Consider the following 21,073-nt stretch of genomic DNA (forward strand, 5'->3'; position numbering starts at 1 on the left):
TTGTCATGGTCTTCCTCTTGCACTTCCGCTACCACTTCATCAATTACATCACATCGGAGCATAGAATGTTCTTCGGGGGAATGTTTCATGGCTTCCTCTAAATTGAACTTGATAGTCTTATCTCCAACCCCAAAGGAATATACACCGGTGAAGGCATCTAACTTGAATTTGGAGGTTTTGAGGAAGGGTCTACCAAGTAGAACGGAGGATGAGCTTCTATTTTCTGTTGGAGGCATTTTGAGGATGTAGAAGTCGACCGGAAAGACCAAATCCTTAATTGCCACAAGTACATCTTCCACTATTCCCATCACTGTGATCACACTTTTATCGGCTAAGGCAAACCTCACCGCCGAATTCTTCAATGGAGCTAAATTCAACCGCACATAGATAGAAAGCGGCATGATGCTAACACAAGCTCCCAAGTCACACATACAATCATGAAAAGTGTATCCACCAATACAACAAGACACTAAGCATGGTCCCGGGTCACCACATTTTCTTGGAATAGGTTCCATCAAGGAAGAAATTGAACTACCCAGGGATAATGTCTCCAATTCTCCTATCCTATCCTTGTGTGTACATAAGACTTTCAAAAATTTTGCATACTTTGGAATTTGTTGAATAGCATCAAGGAGCGGTATAGTTACCTCAACCTTTTTGAACACTTGAAGCATGTTCAAATCAAATTCCGGTGTCTTCTTTGCTTTCTTCACCATGGAAGGGAATGGAATAGGAACGGACTCATCCACTATAGCTTTCCTCTTGGATTCCTTGAGGTTTACTCCTTCTTCCTCATGCCTTTTGTCTACCACCTCTTCTTCATGTGGAGCTTCGACAACTACCTCTTTCTCATAAACATCCTCCATGCCCCTTGGAGGTATCTCCTTTAATGTAGTCCCCGACCTTAGAGTGATGGCGTTGAGACCGCCTTTTGGGTTTGGTTGGGGTTGGGATGGAAGGTTAGAAGAACTTGAGGGTTGGTTGATGTTGTTATTGGGGTTTGGTGGTTGGTTTGACATGTTCATCTTTGAAAGCAAGTTAGTGAGGTTAGCCAATTGAGTACTCAAGGCATCAAATTGAGCCTTGTTGCTCTCATCTCGTTTTTCCATAGCGGCTCTAAGCTCTTCAACTTGATTGTTGGAAGATGGAGGAGTTGGGTTTTAATTTTGTTGTCTATGGTGTGGTGCTTGGTACTTGGTGTAGTTGTTTTGGTTTTGGTTGGAGTGGCTTTGGTTGGCTTGGTAGTTGGTGTTGTTGTGGTAATATTGGGATGAAGATTGGTTGTTGTTGTGATGAGAAGGAGAGTTGTTCCATCTTTGGCTTTGATTGCTTCCTTGTGCATTATCCTTCCACCCTTGATGTTGACTACCACCTTGATGGTAATTGTTTTAACCTTGAGAAGGGTAGGGTGGACGGTTGTTGTAATTCACATTGGCTACCACAAGAGCATGTTCCTCTTGAATTTGATGACATTGGTCGGTGTAGTGTGTGGTGCTAGAGCACAAACCACAAATTCTAGGAGGGGCTTCAAGTTGAGCAACTGGAGGTGGGGCTTGGACGGCTTTGATGGAGTAGCATTCCTTTTGATCCCTTTGAATTTGTGTAAGGATGGTGGTCATATCCCCAAGTGCCTTGGTTAAGCTTAATTCGGAAGGGGATGGTTCTACCACACCCTTAAGGGGATTACTCCTCACTCTTGTGTGTTGTGTAGATTCGGCAACATTCTTTATCAAATCCCAAGCTTCTCCCTCCGTCTTGTTTTTCAATAGGGAGCCACCACTAGAAGCAGTGAGCAATCTTCTATCCTCTGTACAAAGACCTCCGGTAAAGTAGCTCATGAGCAAGTTAGTGGTCATTCCGTGGTGTGGACATGACTCCAATAACCTCTTGAACCGAGACCAATACTCGTACAAACTCTCTTGGTCTCTTTGCATTATGCCCGAAATCTCTTTCCGGATGTAGTCGGTCTTCTCCGATGGAAAGAATTTATCAAGAAACTCTCTTCTCAAGAAATCCCAATTAGTCACAATCTCATCCGGTAGCGAATAGAACCATATTTTTGCTTGCGCATCAAGAGAGAATGGGAAGGCAAAAACCATGATAGCTACCTCATCGGCTCCATGCCTTCGAGCTGTAGAACAAACAACTTGAAAATCCTTCAAATGTCGGATGGGGTCTTGACCCGGCAACCCATGATACTTAGGAAGTAGATTTATCAAGCTACTCTTCAACTCAAAGTTCGGATCAAGGTTAGGATACCTTGCTTGCAACGGTTGAAGTATGATATCCGGAGCTCCTTGCTCATGCAAAGTGATTCGGCGTGGCTCCGCCATGTGTGGCTCACCTGTAGGATGCAAAGATGTATTAGTAGTGCCAACAGAAGAATAGGAAGTAACAGACTCCAAGTCACTCTCGGTAACGTCTAGTGATTTGGTGTTTCACTCAAGAGAGGCCGAAGTACTAGGTGTATAGTCCAACCACCGCCTAGCTTGCCGAGTGTGTAATAAAGTCCTTTCGATCTCGGGATCAAAATTGGCCAAGCTAGAATTCGGTTGAGACCGAGTCATCAAACTTGAAAGTCATAGCATAAATGTAAAGGAAATCTAAACTATGGCTAAGTAAGTAAAAGAGTAAACTATCTACAATATTCACATATTCACATAACCAATATCAAGGCATACGTTGCAACCATTCCCCGGCAACGGCGCCAAAAATTTGACACGCAAGCGCCAAGGGTGTATTGGTAAAGATTCTCTTCAAGAAAACCGCGTTGTAAATATAGCTCTACCAACAACAATCCTCGGGGGTCAAATTTAGAAGAGGGATTTGGTTGTCACAAGTTCAACCCCAATAGAAATAACCGAGGTATTCAAACCTCGGGTCGTCTCACAAGGAATGGGCAATCATGTGCTTCGACATTGGTTAGAAATCCGGGGTTGTGAGTTATAAGCATGAAAATAAATGGGAATCTTAACAAACAAGCAATCTTAAAATGCAACAATTAATTCAATCAACTAAGCAAAACATAAGCACTTTCAATGAATAAACAACATTCCACTTAATTCTATTGTAACCCAAACAAGAAACTACAACTAAAGCAATTGGTTGAGAAAGTTGATTTCAAGTATGAATAATAAAGGTAACTTTTGGCTAGGTTCGGGAATTGGGATCACCATCCTTGTCTAACAACTATACCTTGACAATTATAAGGAACCAAGCTCATTAAGTCTACTCTCAAAGTCTTAAGTACGTGATATCTACCCCTAGACTTGAAGTATGTCAAGTGGCCCTGATCATATCAACCCATAAGTCCCAACCTACCTACTAATTAGATTAGTAGTGGGTTGGCGTCAATGAGTATCAAATTGACCACCTAGGGCTCCCAAATCATCAAATCTATTAGACCCAATGACTCAAGTTTACCCAATTCCCTTGACCTAGGCCAAGAGTGAAAAAGACTACTCTATAATCAAAGTAAACAATTCATCAAACACTTGGTAAGCACTAACAAAAGGCATGTTCAAAATAGCAATTAAATTGAATTCTACAAATACCCACTAACAATTATCAACATACAATCATCCAAATTACTAGACTAAACATAGAAATCATCAATGTAACATCAACAAGTCAAGATTCATAACATTCATGAAATGGGTATAAAATGATAATTGACAAGAATTCATAAACTATCACAAGATATAAGCAAAATTGTAACAAAAAATTCAAATTGAACAATTAAAACTAGTAATTAACAATATCCAAGTCGCAAATCAACAACGGAAGATCAAATTAAAATTAGATCTAGAGAGGAACAAGGGTTTCTCCCTCTAGAATAACCAAAGAACCAAAAACTAGCTAAAAATTATGTCCTAGTGTAAAATGAGTGATCTCTCTCTTTCTCCTTGCATCCTTGGGTCTTTTTCCATGCATAAACAGCTTGAAATTGGGCCTAATGAGCCTCAGAAATTGCCAGGCACGATTTCCTTTAATGAGGTCACGTGCAGCCTTCCATGCGTGCGCGCCATGTGTGTGCGCGACGATTGCTCTTGCGATCTACGTGTGCGCGCCAAGTGCACGTGCGCGTCGATAAGAATCTCCTGATTCACGCGGATGGGTCCATCCTTGCGCGCCGCCTCCAGCCCATCCCATCCACGCGTGCGCGTGGAGTGCACGAGCGCGCCGATGCTGCTTTCCCAAGATCTCAATTCTTCATGTTCCTCTCTTTTGTACATGCTTTCTCCCTCTCTTCTAAGTCATTCCTACCCTATAATTCCTGAAATTACTCAACAAATACATCACGGCATCGAATGGCAATAGAAGAGGATTAAAATATGGAAATTTTAAGGCAAAATAAGCATGTTTTACATCATAGAGCAATATTGGGAAGTGAACACAAAACCATGCATTTCTTGTGGATAAGTGTGAGAAATATTGATAAAATCCCTCAAAATAAGCACAAGATAAACCACACGATCGGGGTTTATCAATCATCCAACACTACCAAACACCATGTAACACCATTTCTTTTAGTTAGCTAGTTAGTTTAATTTTTGTTTTCCATTATAAGTGTTGGATTACTAATCTTGTTTACTGTTTACTGCTGTTTATTACTAATAGGATGTTAGTTTAACATCATTGATATTAATTATCATTGTTGGATTCTTTGTTAAGGTTATATCTGGTTACTTGGTTCAGAACTTTTCATGCTTAATGCTTGTGAACACCAAGTATATGTTACATTACCCTTAAGCATCTTAACTCTTTGAATTACATGTTTTGGCCACCATGCATTCATCATCTATTGTTAGGCAATTATATATTATCATTACATTTTTTTAGGTGATGCTTGTTTATGGTTTACCCTTATTCACATCACTTATTTCATGTATTATCCAATTTCACAATTGTTTGATTTTTGCTTGAATGCTCTTATGCTTCGTCATTACTTGTTGGGTTGTTTTAGCCTACAAGTCTTTTAAAGTATCTCAAGCACACTAGAATGAGTGAAGTGCATGTTTTCTTTTGTATAATTGTGGCATAAATTTTTGTACTAGTCTGTGTGTATTCTAAACCGCGCGCAATTTTAGAACCTACACACTTATTTTTCATCAATGTCACACTAATTCACTCACTCAATTCTAGTGATTCACCTCATTCCAACAATTCACGCTTCCTTGCTTTTGTATTTTCTCATCTTACGGTGTTTATTTTGTTTTTCATGATCGATGCACCATAAGTCAAAATGGAAGCGGAAGGAAGAACACGCAGCAATCGATTGACCTACCAGCTAAAGGTAGCAACTCGGAAAGTCGCCGTACCCCCTTGCTCATTTTTAGTGCACCGAGGATGGTGCAAACTTTTAAGTGTGGGGAGGTCGTCCGACCGCTCGGCATTTTTGGGTAACAAGTTTCTAATCCCAACACTTTTGCATTTCATTTTAGGATTCTTAGTTGCATTTTCTTATTTTGCATATGTATATATTAAGCTTTGTCAAAATCATGATATTTTCCAAGGATTTTATCTATAGGGCACCCCTATTGACTGAAAAAAAATTTTAGAACTTGCTTGAATTATATACTTTGTGGAACATGATTTTTGAGCTAAGAACACAAGCATGTGAAGTTTGAGCCTAATTGTGTGGTTACATCATATAACCACTTATTTTCATTCTTGTGGGCATTATTCTCTTCCTATGATTGTAATATTTGGTTTGTTCAATTCTATATGTCCAATATTTTGTGTACACATACATTTATTTGATTGAGGCCATTGTTCAAATAGCTCACTTACCCAAACAAGCCTACCTTTTATCTTCCATTGATAACCAATTTGAGCTTATGCTTAACCCATTTGTTCTTAATTGTAGCACATTAAAGGAAAGCAATAAGAAGGGAACAAAAATGCCCCAAAGTCAAGGTTCAATAAAAATCAATGCATATGTGTGGTGATCGAAAGAGAATGCATGAGTGTGTGAAAAAGTGAAGAATGGGTAGTTAGGTTTGTTTAGAATTGTATAGGTTTTCATAGGTTAGGTGGAAAGTTTAAGTTAATCAAATATTCAAATCTCAAGCCCACTTGACCATATGCATCCTACCTTGACCCTAACCCCATTACAACCTATGGGAAGTCCTCATGATATTTGTATGCATGCATGAAATAATTGTTGATTGTTAGATGAAAAACAAACTTTGAAAACATGATTAGGGGAGAATTGAGTGAATCAACCCCATACACTTGAGCGACTAGAGCGGATACACATCCGGTGAGGGTTCGATTGCTCAATTACATGTTTCCACCCATGATCATCTCTTTTCTTGCAAGTTTGTAAAATCTTTTTAATAATTCAATTCAATTGTGGGTTTGATTTGACTGCTATGGCTTTAGCCCTTATACTTGTATATGTATTCTTGGATATTGACTTATTTTGACCAAGTGGATGCATTCATGTAGATAGATTGTATATAGATAGGTAGATTAGTTAGTTTGCATTGAATAAATGTTGATACCCCTTTTGTTCTTTCTTGATTTTAGCATGAGGACATGCTTAGTTTATGTGTGGGAAGATTTAATAAACCCCGATTTTATGGTTTATCTTGTGCTTAATTTGGGGGATTTTATCACCTTTTCCCACATTTATTCAATGAAATAGCATTGTTTTGCAATTCTCCCTTGATTTGTGCTTAAATGTGAAAACATGCTTTTTAGGCCTTAAAATAGCTAAATTTAACTCACTTTAATTTCGTTCAATGTCTTGATATGTTTGTTGAGTGATTTGATGTTCATAAGGCAAGTATTGGATGGAAGAAGTGAGGAGAAAAGTATGCAAACTGGGAGAACTCATGAAGAAATGAAGGAACCGTAAAACTGTCAAGCCTGACCTCTTCGCACTCAATCGACCATAACTTGAGCTACAGAGGTCCAAATGAGCGTGCGCGCCGATGCTACTCGTGGCCCACTAAAGTGAAATCGCCCCCAGCAATTTCTGAAGCACTTTGGGCCCAACCCAACTCATTTCTAAAGCTATTTCATGTAGAATTCAAGCTTGGGAAAAGGGGGAGCAATTGTTTGTAGCATTAGCATCATGTAGGTTAGTTTCTAGAGAGAGAAGCTCCCTCTTCTCTCTAGAATTAGGTTAGGTTAATTTCCATCTTAGATCTAGGTTTAATTACATGTTTTCATCTTGTTTCTTTTATGATTTCTTACTTCTACTCTTTCATTCTCATGATTTGTAATGTTAATTTCTCTTTTATGTTCATGGATGCTCTTGTTGGATTTGATTTACTTTTAATGCAATTTAATGTTTGATGTTTTTTTATTGTTGATTTGAGTTGTTGATCTTGTTTCCTTGCAATTTGTAGTTGGTAGATTTTACTATTCTTGCTCATTTACCATGCTTTCCCTTTGTATCCACCAAGTGTTTGACAAAATGCTTGGTTGGATGTTAGAGTAGATTTTGAGCATTCTTGGTTTGGAAAGAGTAATTAGGCAATCTTGAGTCATGAAAACCCAACTCATGTTGGTGATCTAGAGTTGTTAGCTAATATTATTTCCATTGATGCTAATCTTTTGCTAATTTAATTAGTAAGTTGATTAGGACTTTTGGATTGAGATTAGCTAGTCTTATTAGACTTTCTCTCATGGAAGATAATATGATACCTTCTTCCAATGTTGGAGACGACGTAATAAGATAAATTCTTGTTTATATTTGTGACATGATTAATTAGTCTTGTTTGACATTCTCCCTATGTGAAGATGACATGATGCCTTCTTCCGTTTGTTGGGTTGACTAAATAAGGCGAATTGATCTATGCACGACTAGGATAGAAAGCCTATGATCTCAACCCTTGCCATGAATGTCTCTCTCTTTATTATTTGCTTTCTCATATTTACTTGTCCTCTTTAATTACTTGCTTAATTTACTTTTCTTGTCATTTATTTTAGTGCCCCTCTTATCAATAAAAAATCCCCTTACCCCTTCATAGCCAATAATCATTCACTTCATTGCAATTCCTTGTGAGACGACCCGGAGTCCAAATACTTCAGTTAATTTTCATTGGAGTTTGTACATGTGACAAAACCATATTTTAATTTGATGTGAGAGTTGTTTGTTGGTTTGGAGCTATACTTGCAACGTAAATATTTTGTGAAATTCCTTACCAACAATAATTCTTGTATCAACCATCTACAATCTTGCTTGGAAGGCCATTCCTGAAGACTTCAAAGTTCAAGCTAGATGCCTTCTCAGGAACTTACTCCTTTGAGATAGATGGCAGAGCAGTGAATGTCAATTTGAATGAAGCTATGAAACACCCTCCAGAAGATCATTCTATCTTCCAGTGCGACATCATTGATGAAGCTGTTGCTGCAGTTCACCCAAAAGAAGTAGAAGAGAGGCACATAGAGTAAGGTCCAAGTGTGGGGACACCCTCTGAACACAATGAGGACACTTTGCCATTATCACTAGCTCCAGATGATCCAGAACCTAACCATGAGGAGATATTGAAATTAAAACCCCTTCTACCCCACCTCAAGTATGCTTACCTTGAGGATAATCAGAAGCTCCCAGTTATCATTGCAAGGGAACTCACTTTCCAACAGGAGGAGCAGCTTCTCAGTGTGCTGAGAAAGCACAAGAAAGCAATTGGGTGGAGCTTGGTGGATATAGTAGGCATCAACCCTCAAGTTTGTGAGCACAAAATATTCTTAGAAGAGGGAGCTAGGCCTGTCCATCAACCCCAAAGAAGATTGAATCCCACCATCTTAGAAGTTGTCAAGAAAGAAGTGATCAGACTGCTTGAAGCAGATATCATTTACCCCATCTCAGACAGCGAATGGGTCAGTCCAGTACAAGTGGTGCTCAAGAAGTCTGGAGTCACAATAGTAAAGAATGAGCATGGAGAGCTCCTGACAACTAGAGTGCAGAATTCATGGAGAGTTTGCATTGATTACAGGCGTCTCAACCAAGCTACTCGCAAGGATCACTACCCCTTGCCATTTATCAATCAGATGCTTGATCACATGTCAGGTAAATCCCATTACTGCTTTTTAGATGGTTATACAGGCTATTTTCAAATTCATATAGCTCTTGAAGATCAGGAGAAGACTACTTTTACATGTCCCTTTGGAACGTAGGCATACAAGAGGATGCCTTTTGATTTATGTAATGCACCTTCTACTTTCTAAAGATGCATGATGAGTATTGATAAACCACTATTTTATGGTTTATCTTATGCTCAATTGAGTGGTTTCATCAAGTCTTTGCCCACTTATTCATACAAATTGTATGATTTTACAATTCATTCCTAGTTTTGTTCTATGGTTAAAAACTTGCTTCCTAGAAGTCTTTAATTTGAGTATTTTAATTCTCCTTTATACCATTCGATGCCGTGATCCGTGTGTTAAGTGTTTCAGGCTTTATAGGGCAGGAATGGCTTAGAGAATGGAGAGGAAGCTTGCAAAAATGGAAGGAACACAAGAAACAAAGGAGATAGCCAGTGAGCATCGACACGTACGCGTACCTGACGCGTACGCGTGGATTGGAGTTCTGCAAGATGACGCGTGCGCGTGCCTGACGCGTACGCGTGACACATGAAGATGACCAGCGACGCGTACGCGTGACTGACGCGTACACGTGACATGCGCGATCTACAGAAATAACAGAAAATGCTGGGGGCAATTTCGGGCCGGGTTCTGACCCAGTTTTCGGCCCAGAAACACAGACTAGAGCCAGGGAACATGCAGAGACTCAACACACATTCTCATTAGCATAGTTTTAGATTTTTAAATCTGAATCTAGAGAGAAATCACACTTCCTCTAGGTTTTCTTTTACATTCATAGTTTTATAGTTTATGCTTTTACTTTGGATTTGGATATTGAGAAGAGTCATCACCTCCGTTGAAGTTACTATTCTAGTTTGTTTTCTTATTCCCTTATTATTTCATATTCTTAATTCTTATTTAGAGTTACAATTGGATTATTTTGGATTTATTAATACAGAGAATTACTTTTACCTTTAATTAATTTTCAATCCCTATTTTATTTAAATTATCATGTCTCTTTTCTATTCCAAACTTCCAACAATGAAGATGGTATCCATGTTAATGGAGTAGACTCCCAACTTGACATGGGGTTGATTAAAAGGAGACACTTGAGTTGGGATGCTCAAGTGATTAGTTAAATTGGAAGTTATTGGATAATTCTGTATTTACTAATGCTAGACCTTCCCAAGGGAGAAGACTAGGATTTGCGAATAAGAGTTAGCTCAATCACTTGAATTTCTTTTATTTAGTAAGGGTTAACTAAGTGAAAATAACAACCTCTTTATACTACACTTGAGAGAATTCCAACAAGGATAGAACTTCCAATTAATCATTCCCCCAGTCAAGGCTTTTTATTTAGAATAATATAAATCTCTTTTAACTTTCATTGCTTTAATTTACAATCATATGCTTGTGCCCATTGCCCAAACCCAAAATTTCCCAGAAAACTTCTGATTAACAAGATAGCACCCTTTTGTCAACTCGTTGGGAGACGACCTAGGACTTATACTTCTAGTATTTTTATTCTAATTTTTGTGACAACCCTTCTAAATTGATGAGCAGATTTTAGCTGGTTAAGAACTATACTCGCAACGTATTTCTATATTAATTTCTTAATCGGTCGACTTCCGCCCCACATCAGTTTTTGGCGCCGTTGCTAGGGAGTTGCAATTGTGTGCTAAATTATTAGTTGGTGTAAATATTTTTAATTTTATTTATTTGCGTATTTTATTTTATTTTATACCATGAGCAATATGTTTCTCTCATTGAATGACGCATTCACTGCCTAATCCGAGCTTAGCCGCATTTGATCCTGAAATTGAAAGAACTCTTTCACGTATTAGGCGAGCTCGGCGTCGGTTAACCTCTGAGGGTGGTGAAGTGATTGTTATCGATTCACCAGTCTCATCTGAGGGCGAATCTGAACCGCCATCTGAGGGAAAAACAAGCTCCTCTACTATTGATTCAGTTGATTCATGTGCAGATAGTATGGCAGCACCCAGGAGGATCACTCTCCAAGAGGCAGGGGCCCCAGACTTTACCCTGCAACCGTATCAAGTGTATCATCCAAATCTGGCTGCAGATTTTGAACTGAAGATTGCACTAATCAACTTGATGCCCAAGTTTCATGGCTTACCTGCTCAGGAGCCTATGAAGCACCTCAGGAATTTTCAGACAGCCTGCTCTACTGTTAGGCGTCATGGTGCAAATGAAACTTTTATTCTGCTGACCGCCTTCCTGTTTTCTCTTGAGGGAAAGGCGAGGGAGTGGTACTACTCCCAACCTGAAGTAACTGTTACCAACTGGGACACGCTCAGGAGAGAATTCTTGGAAAAATACTTTCCAGCTGAAGTTACAGACAGATTGAGGAAAGAGATTTTCTGCATCATTCAAGGTGAATCTGAGACTCTTTATGAGTACTGGGAGTGCTTCAAGAATCTTCTAGACGCATGCCCCCACCACATGATTGACAGGCTGATGTTGATCAGCTACTTCACTCAAGGCATGAATCCTCGGGATAAGACTACATTGGATGGTGCTAGTAATGGTTCTCTGAAAAAGTACAAGACCGCAGATGAAGCCTGGCAATTAATCAGCGACCTAGCTGAGTCTACTCAGAATCACAGGCACAGGAACAACCACTCAAAGGCTGTTGTAGAGGTTTCCTCTAGCAGTGAGACTTCTGCTCTTACACAGAGTATATGTGAGATGAGTAACCTACTGAAGCAGATGCAGTTGAATCAACAACAATCTTAGCCTCCCCCACCATAACAAAGTCAACAGCTAGTCCCTCAGAGAGTATGCGGAATATGTGCTGATTATAGTCATTACACTGATGAGTGTCCATATCTCCAACAAGAGGACAACACCTTGGCAACTACTCACAATTTCTATGACCGCCTGAATTAAGGGTACAATCAACAAGGCGGCAATTACAACCAAGGTGAAAACTACAACCAAGGATGGAGGGATAATTCCAAGCAAGGTTGGAGGGACAACTACAACAGAGGAGGCAGAGACAACAATAGAAATTAGAGGTGGAATAACAACAACAGACAGCAGACCCAAAGCCAGCCCTACAAAGCACCTCACTTAAGGCAGTCTCAAACACCTCAGAACAACTAACAGCAGACCCCTCAGATCACTTACCCTTCTCCTTCTTCTCATGACGAAATGCTTCGTTCTCTTGCACAAGGACAACAAGACATGCAAAATACACTGAACTCTACTTTAAATGGTCTGAATGCCACTTTACAAGCTCTTGTCTCTCGGATAGATTCGTTACCTACTACCACCAACCAGCCTTCAAGCTCTAGTGGAATTCCTTCTCAACCTTTACCTAACCCCAAAGGTGGCATCAATGCCATCTCTTTGAGGTCCGGAACCACACTGCAAGAGAGGAATCTGGAGAAGCCAAGCCCACAAGAACACGCCCCAGTTGAAGACATGGTTGAAGTGGAGGATGCTGAAGAGGAAGAGGAAGTACAAGACATGGTTGAAGAAGAAGTAGCTTAGCCAAGGAATGGAGCACTGATAAACCCCAATTTTGTAATTTATCTTGTGCTTACTTTAGGGGATTTTACCATCTTTTCCCACATTTATTCAATAAAATAGCATGGTTTTGTAATTCTCCCTTGAATTAGGCTTAAGTGTAAAAACATGCTTTTTAGGCTCTTAAATTGGTGATTTTGATTCACTTTAATTCCATTCGATGCCTTGATGTGTTTGTTGAGTGATTTCAGGTTCATAAGGCAAATATTGGATGGAAGAAATGAGGAGAAAAGCATACAAAGTGGAGAAATCATGAAGAAACAAAGATTGGGAATGCACCAATGGACGCGCACGCGTACAAGGCACGCATGCGCAAAAGTGGTTTCACATAGAGACGTGCACGCGTACATGACGCGTCCGTGTGGATGAAGAATTTGCCAATCGATGCGCACGCGCACATGGCACGCACGCGCCAATACTCTCACATGGCCCACTTAAAGGAAAAACGCTGGGGGTGATTTCTGAGCTGCCCAGGCCCAAATCCAACTTGTTTCTGAGTGTATTTCATGCAGAATTGAAGTCCAAGCAAGGGGGGAGCAATTAGTTTTAGCCAACATGAGCCTTTAGTTAGTTTTCTAGAGAGAGAAGCTCCCTATTCTCTTTAGAATTAGGTTAGGATTATGTTAAATTGTCTTAGATCCATGTTTAATTACTTGATCTCATCTTGTTTCTTTTATAAATTCTCATTTCTACATCTTGATTCTCTTATTTGTGATGTTAATTTCTCATTTTGCTCTCTTTTGTGATAATGAACTCATGTTGGATTTGGTTTACATTTAATGCAATTTGATGTTGATGTTTCTTTAATTGATGAATTGAGTTGTGATTTTATTTTCCTTGCAATTGATAGTTGGTAGATTTTATTATTCTTGCAATTTATGATGTTTACTTTTATTGCACTCTATGTGTTTGATGAAATGTTCTCTTTAGTTTTTGAGTAGTTTTGTCAACTCTTGGTCTAAGCTAAGGAAATTTGGTAAACTTGAGTTATTGGGCATAATGGATTTGGTGATTTGAGAACCCTTGGTGATCAATTTGATACCCATTGACTTAACCCACTACTAAGTTAATTAGTAGGTAGGTTGGGACTTAAGGGTGATGTGATCAAACCTATTTGACGTACTTCAAGCTTAGCAGTAGATATTACGTACTTAAGGCTTTTGGGAAGTAGACTTAATGGGTTGGCCTCTCATGATTATCAATATTTGGTTTGTTGACAAGGATGGTAATCTCAATTACCTAAGTCTTAGCCAAGAGTTCTTTATCTTGTTTTCTTTAATTACTTGCCCAATTTACTTTTCTTGCCCTCTTATGAAGAAAAAACCCCCTTACCCATTTATAGCCAATAATTGAGCACTTCATTGTATCCTAGGGAGACGACCCGGAGTCCAAATACTTCGGTTAATTTTCGTTGGGGTTCGTTATTCGTGACACAAAACCACACAAATTTAATTTTATTTGAGGATTGACTATTGGTTTGGACTATACTAATAACGGAATTATTTTATAGAATTCTGAACTGGTATTAATCTTTGCATCAAGCACCAAAGGATGCAGAAGCTGCAAGTGGCGCCATTCCTATTCCATTTCTACACCTTGCACGGAAATCCAGGAAGCAGATGGAACTTGATCCCAAAATGGTAGAAATTTTCAAAAAGGTTGAGGTAACTGTTCCCCTTTTTGATGTTATTCAACAAGTACCTAAATATGCGAAGTTTCTGAAAGATTTATGCATACATAAAGATAAAATTAATGAATTAGAAACTATTCCTTTAGGTAGTTCTATATCTGCTTTGATGGGAGGTATACCTGAAAAATGTAGTGATCCAGGTCCATGCATGGTTAACTGTACCATTGGAGGTGTAATATTTTCTGACTGCATGTGTGATTTAGGAGCGTGCGTGAGTATTATGCCATTGTCTATATATGATGCTTTGAGGCTCCCTCCCTTAAAAAGGTCGGCAGCTCGTTTTGTTTTAGCAGATAAAAGCATCATCACAGTGGTTGGAATTGCTGAAGATGTGCTGGTAAGTATTAAGGGACTCACATTTTCTATTGACTTCTATATCTTGGAATTGCCCCCTAATGACTCAGGAAGACCATCATCAATCCTGCTTGGAAGACCATTCCTGAAGACTTCAAAGTTCAAGCTGGATGCCTTCTTAGGGACTTACTCCTTTGAGATAGATGGCAGAGCAGTAAGTTTCAATTTGAATGAAGCTATGAAGTACCCTCCGGAAGATCATTCTATCTTCCAGTGTGACATCATTGATGAAGCTGTAGCTGCAGTTCACCAAGAAGAAGTAGAAGAGAGGCACATAGAGCAAGGTCTAAGTGTAGGGATACCCTCTGAACACAATGAGGACACTTTGTCATTATCACTAGCTCCAGATGATCCAGAGCCTAACCATGAGTAAATATTGGAATTAAAGACCCTTCCACCCCACCTCAAGTATGCTTACCTTGAGGATAATCAAAAGCTCCCAGTTATCATTGCAAGGGAACTCACTTCCCAACAGGAGGAGTAGCTGCTTAGTGTGCTGAGAAAGCACAAGAAAGCAATTGGGTGGAGCTTGGAGGATATAGTAGGCATCAGCCCTCAAGTTTGTGAGCACAGAATATTCTTAGAAGAGGGAACAAAGCCTATCCATCAACCCCAGAGAAGATTGAATCCCACCATCTTAGAAGTTGTCAAGAAAGAAGTGACCAGGCTACTTGAAGCAGATATCATTTACCCCATCTCTGACAGCGAATGGGTCAGTCCAGTACAAGTGGTGCCAAATAAGTCTGGAGTCACAATAGTAAAGAATGAGCATGGAGAGCTCTTGACAACTAGAGTGCAGAATTCATGGAGAGTTTGCATTGATTATAGGTGTCTCAACCAAGCTACTCACAAGGATCATTATCCCTTGCCTTTTATTGATCAGATGCTCGATCGCCTATCAGGTAAATCCCATTTCTGCTTTTTAGATAGTTATATAGGCTATTTTCAAATTCATATAGCTTCTGAAGATCAGGAGAAGACTACTTTTACATGTCCCTTTGAAACGTATGCATATAAGAGGATGCCTTTTGGCTTATGTATTGCACCTGCCACTTTCCAAAGATGCATGATGAGTTTCTTTTCAGATCTTATCGAAAGCTGCATGGAAGTTTTTATGGATGATTTTAGCATATATGGTGATTCATTTAGCCTTTGCTTGGATGGTTTAGCTAGAGTGTTAGACAGGTGTGTTAGTTCAAACCTTGTATTGAATTTTGAAAAATGTCACTTTATGGTAAAACAAGGTATTGTACTAGGACATGTTGTCTCTAATACTGGTATTTCTGTAGATCCAGCAAAGGTAGATGTCATTTCTAGTTTGGCTTACCCCTCTTCTGTGAAGGAAGTCTGTTCGTTCCTGGGCCATGTAGGTTTCTACAAGAGATTTATCAAGGACTTCGGTAAGGTAGCATTGCCTTTATCTAGACTACTGTAGAAAGATGTTGAGTTCGAGCTAAGTAAGGATTGTATGAATGCATTTGATTAGCTGAAGATCGCCTTAACTCGAGCTCCAATTGTGAGAGGACCAGACTAGAGCCAGCCATTTGAGATTATGTGTGATGCCTCTATCCATGTAGTAGGAGCGGTGCTGGCTCAGTGTGAAGGTAATGATCCTTTTGTAATTGCCTATGCTTCCAAGACCTTAGACGCTGCTTAGTCTAATTACACCACCACTGAGAAAGAGCTTCTGGCTATTGTTTTTGCTCTGGATAAATTCCGAGCCTATTTACTTGGTACTAAGGTGGTAGTGTACTCAGACCATGCAGCTCTAAAGTATTTATTAGCTAAAAAGGAGTCTAAACCAAGGCTAATACATTGGATACTGTTACTGCAAGAATTTGATTTAGAAATTAAGGATAGGAGTGGCAACCAGAATTTAGTGGAAGACGACTTGAGTCGCCTTGAGCACATTAAGGATGACTTCACTCCTATCAATGATGCTTTTCCATTTGATAGCTTGCATGAAGTATCTGAAGTAGTTCTTTGGTATGCACCTGTAGCTAATTATCTAGTTAGCCATACTTTCTCTCCTAGTTTTACTAAGCATCAGAAAGACAAGCTGAACAGTGAGTCCAAATATTATATATGGGATGACCCATATTTATGGAGGTATGGTGCTGACCAGATAATTAGAAGGTGTGTGCCTCAATCAGAATTCCAGTCCATTTTAGAGGCCTGCCACTCTTCTGAAAGTGGGGGACATTTTGGCCCTCAAAGAACAGCTAGAAAAATCTTAGATTGTGGATTCTGGTGGCCTACTCTTTTTAAAGATGTTGCTGCCTTTTGTAAATCTTGTTCCTCATGCCAAAGGTTTGGTAATATATCCAAGAGGGATGAGATGCCCCAACAGATTATATTATTTCGTGAAATTTTTCTATGTTTGGGGCATTGACTTCATGGGTCCATTTCCAAACTCTAGTGGTTACCTTTATATAATGTTAGTTGTAGATTATGTTTCTAAATGGGTGGAAGCAATTCCTACCCATACTGATGGCGCTAACACTATTGTTTCCTTTGTTAGAAACCATATTATATGTCACTTTGGATCACCACGAGCAATCGTGAGTGATCAAGACACTCACTTTTGTAACAGGAGATTAGCAGGAATACTGAAGAAGCATGGGATTGTTCATAAAGTGGCAACAGCTTACCATTCCCAGACCAATGGGCAAGCAAAAGTGTCTAACAGAGAAATAAAGCACATTTTGGAGAAGATAGTCAAGACTCACCAGAAGGACTGGAGCACCAGACTTGTTGATGCGCTCTGGGCGTATCGGACAACGTATAAGACACCCATTGGGATGAGCCCCTTCCGCTTAGTGTACGGAAAGGCTTGCCACCTTCCAGTAGAGGTGAAACACAAGGCTTTCTGGGCTGTGAGGGAGTGCAACATGGGATTTGAGGAAGCTGGCACTGAAAGGAAGCTGCAACTAGCAGAATTAGAGAACCTTCACCTAGAAGCATATGACAACTCCAGGCGATACAAAGAGAAGATGAAGGCTGTGCATGACAGGCACATAAAAAGGAGAGAGTTCAGACCTGGTGAGTTGGTTCTCCTTTATAACTCCAGACTAAGGCTCATGCCAGGCAAGCTGAGATCAAGATGGGAAGGTCCTTACAGAGTAGAAAAGGCAGAGCCATACGGAGTCTTTCACCTACGTCATCCTTCTAGCTCCAAATTCATCAAGGTCAATGGACATCGCCTAAAACTTTATCATGGTGAGAAGATGAAGGAACACAAAGAGTTAGAGGTCTTCCTCTTGGAGGACCCACCAGCAGAAGTAGAATGAGCCTGAAGATTGTCCAACTTAAGGACGTAAAAGCAAAGTGCTAGGTGGGAGACAACCCATCATGGTATGATCGCTCCGTTTCAGTCTTAGTTTTATTTAATTTTATTCTACTTTATTTTTCTTAATGACTCTTCTCATAATTTCTGCATATTCATCTACATGCTGCATTCTGCATTCTGCATAAAAAAATGCACACGACGCGCAAGCGTCACTGACGCGTATGCGTCATACGTGCATTCGAAACAAAGAAGAAAAGAAATAGAGAGTTGCGCGGGAGCATGGCTGGAGGTGTAAACACGCCCACACAAACACGTCCCTGACGTGTCTGCGTCACTTGCGAAAACCCCAGCCCAAACGTACGCGTCGCCCACGTGCACGCGTGACCCTGCAAAATCGGCGTAAACAAGGTTTGGGCAGAGAGTTGTGATGGCTTGATGCTGGAATAGTGTTGGGAGCACGAGCAACGTCACGCGTACGCGTCATTTTCCCCTCCAGGCCATCCACACGTGCGCGTCCTCACGCGCATGTGTCGGTTTAAGTTTTCGGCAATTGTGCGTATGAGACAAAGAGTTGTGCGTGCGTGCGGCTGTCTCCGCGCCAATCGCACAACCCAGGTCACGCGTACGCGTCCCTGACGAGTCTGCGTCGGTTGAAATCAGCGCAATCCACACGTCCGCGTGCGCCACGCGCACGGGTCGCATGCGACGCACAGTTTAACTAGATCTGCGCTAGAATTCTTATCTTTTATCCCCCAATCCTAATTCTTTCTTCTCCCTTCTTAATTCTTTCTTCTTCCTTCTCTCTTCCTTATTCCTTCTTACTTTTTCCTTTTTTCTTTCCCTCTTCATCTTCTTCATCCAGGTTTTTTTTTCTTGTTCCCTTTTTACTTTTCCATTATTACTTTTATTTATGTTTTCTTCTTCTTTTTCTTCTTAATTTCATTATCTATGTTTTCTTTGTCTTCCTTTTTCTTTTTACATCCTTTTAATTGGTGTTAGAAATTTATTTAGATGATTGTTTTCTTCTATATTTTGCTTGTGAATATATTGAGGCATTGTTTGACAATTAATTTTTTGGGTTGCTTGCATGTTCAATTTCAATACTTTCAATAACATATTTACTATGCATGCTAAGTTTTTGTGAAAAAGTCCGTATGGCATTATGCATTTTTAAATTATTCTATCCTCTACCCTAACACCTGCTTTTCACAAAACTCCTTTCAATATTTTATTGGTTGAATATAATTATCAATACAAACAGATTGTTAGTTTGAAACATATGATAATCAAATTGGGCAATTAATGCTTGATCTATGCTACTCATGCCTTTGCCGGCATACCAATAAACATCTTGCATCTAATTGCCATAACATGCACTTGCTATATTTCCAGTGATGAACTGATCACATGTAGTCGCGACCATGTAATAAAAGTCATCCTTCTTTACCTTGGTATTTATTATCAATTGTACTGTGCTCTTCCCTGCTTTAACCCTTGGCTTTACATGTTACTTTCCTTTTCCCTTTTCAGGATGGCCACCACGAAGGGTAAAGAGAAGGCTACTCCCAAACCACTGGCAAGAAGAGGAACAAAAAGAGCACTAGTTACGGAACCATCCTCAACAGCAGTCAAACAGCCAACAAAGAGGGTCAAAAGGATCATTAGGGTCAATGAAATAGAGAAAACCTTTCCAACAAGGGACACTGCGTGGTTCACTAACCGCTACTGTGAGCAGATGTTCCCCATCTTGGCTGAGTAGAACTATAACAATGAGCACCTACTAATCCTCCCTACCCACATTGTTGAGTTTGTTGAGCCTCAGATTGAGCGCAGACAATGGGGATTTTTATGGAGATAGCCAAGGCAGGTTAATCTCTCCTAGGTAGTTGAATTCTACTCCAATTTTCACATGCCAACCCTGCAGTCTGTCTATGTCTGTCAGAAGCAAGTCCCATAACTAAAGAGGCCATTCAGCAAGCTTTAGATCTTCCGTCTTCTCCAGAAGGATTGGACGCATTCCAAGAAGCCTCCTTCAAGCGCCAGACATACCAATTTAACTGGGACACAGTCTTAAGAGTTATAGCACAACTTGGCAGCAGATGGATCTATGGATACCATCGATCCCGACCTAAAGGCATATTGGCTTCAGCACTCACCTTAGAGGCATGAGTATGGGCACAGATTATGTCCCACTGATGGGTTGGAAACGAAATTCCAACATCTAAACTCACCGACAAGTGTACCGGGTCGCATCAAGTAGTAATAACTCACATGAGTGAGGTCGATCCCACAGGGATTGAAGGATTGAGCAATTTTAGTTAGGTGGTTGATTTAGTCAAGCGAACAAGAGTTGATTTGAGTGATTTGTATCCAATAGAAGCTAAATTGCATGAAATTTAAAGGGAGAGGGGTAATGGACTGTAAATTAAAAGGGCAAAGAAAGTAAAGAAGCTGAATCTTAAAGTACAAGTAATGTAAATTGCAGAAACTTAGATTGTAAGAAATATAAATGACTGAAGCTTAAAGTGCAAGAAGTGTAAATTGCTTGAATCATAAAAAGATTTGGGAATTGGGATTGCAGAAATTAAACAAGCAGAAGTAAATGACAATTAACAGAGGATTAGAAATTAAATTGAGATGCAACAGATCTGAACAAGAAAGGAAAATTACTTTGAAAACCAAATAGAAAGTAGAATGCAGCTTAATTGCAATAGCGAAAGGGAAATTGAAGATCTCAAGGGTGGAAGAGACTAGAAAATAAGTCTAGATCTCAAATCCTTCCTTGATTCAACAAGAACAATTGCAAAAGAAGTAGAAGAGTAAATTGCAGAAGAAGTAAAAGAAAGCAATAAACAGAATTTGGATTCAAATCACAGTTTCTAAAATTATGCAAAAAACAAACAAAGAGATCTCAAGGTGAGATTGAAACAGAATTTTTTCAATTCTTCACCCAAGATCTAAAACAAGAAGTAAAGAGTGCAGAAGCAAGAACAAGGAAGAAGGGAGATCAATTCTCCCTCCCAATTCCCAGAGATCCAAAGTCAAAGTAAAAACTCTCAAAATTTCAAATAAAAATTCTCAAAGAAGAAAAAGGTCATTTCTAAATCAAACTAGCTTCTATTTATACACTTCCTATTTTTGAATTT

This window comes from Arachis ipaensis, chromosome B04 (genome assembly GCF_000816755.2).
Source record: "Arachis ipaensis cultivar K30076 chromosome B04, Araip1.1, whole genome shotgun sequence".
Taxonomy (NCBI): domain Eukaryota; kingdom Viridiplantae; phylum Streptophyta; class Magnoliopsida; order Fabales; family Fabaceae; genus Arachis; species Arachis ipaensis.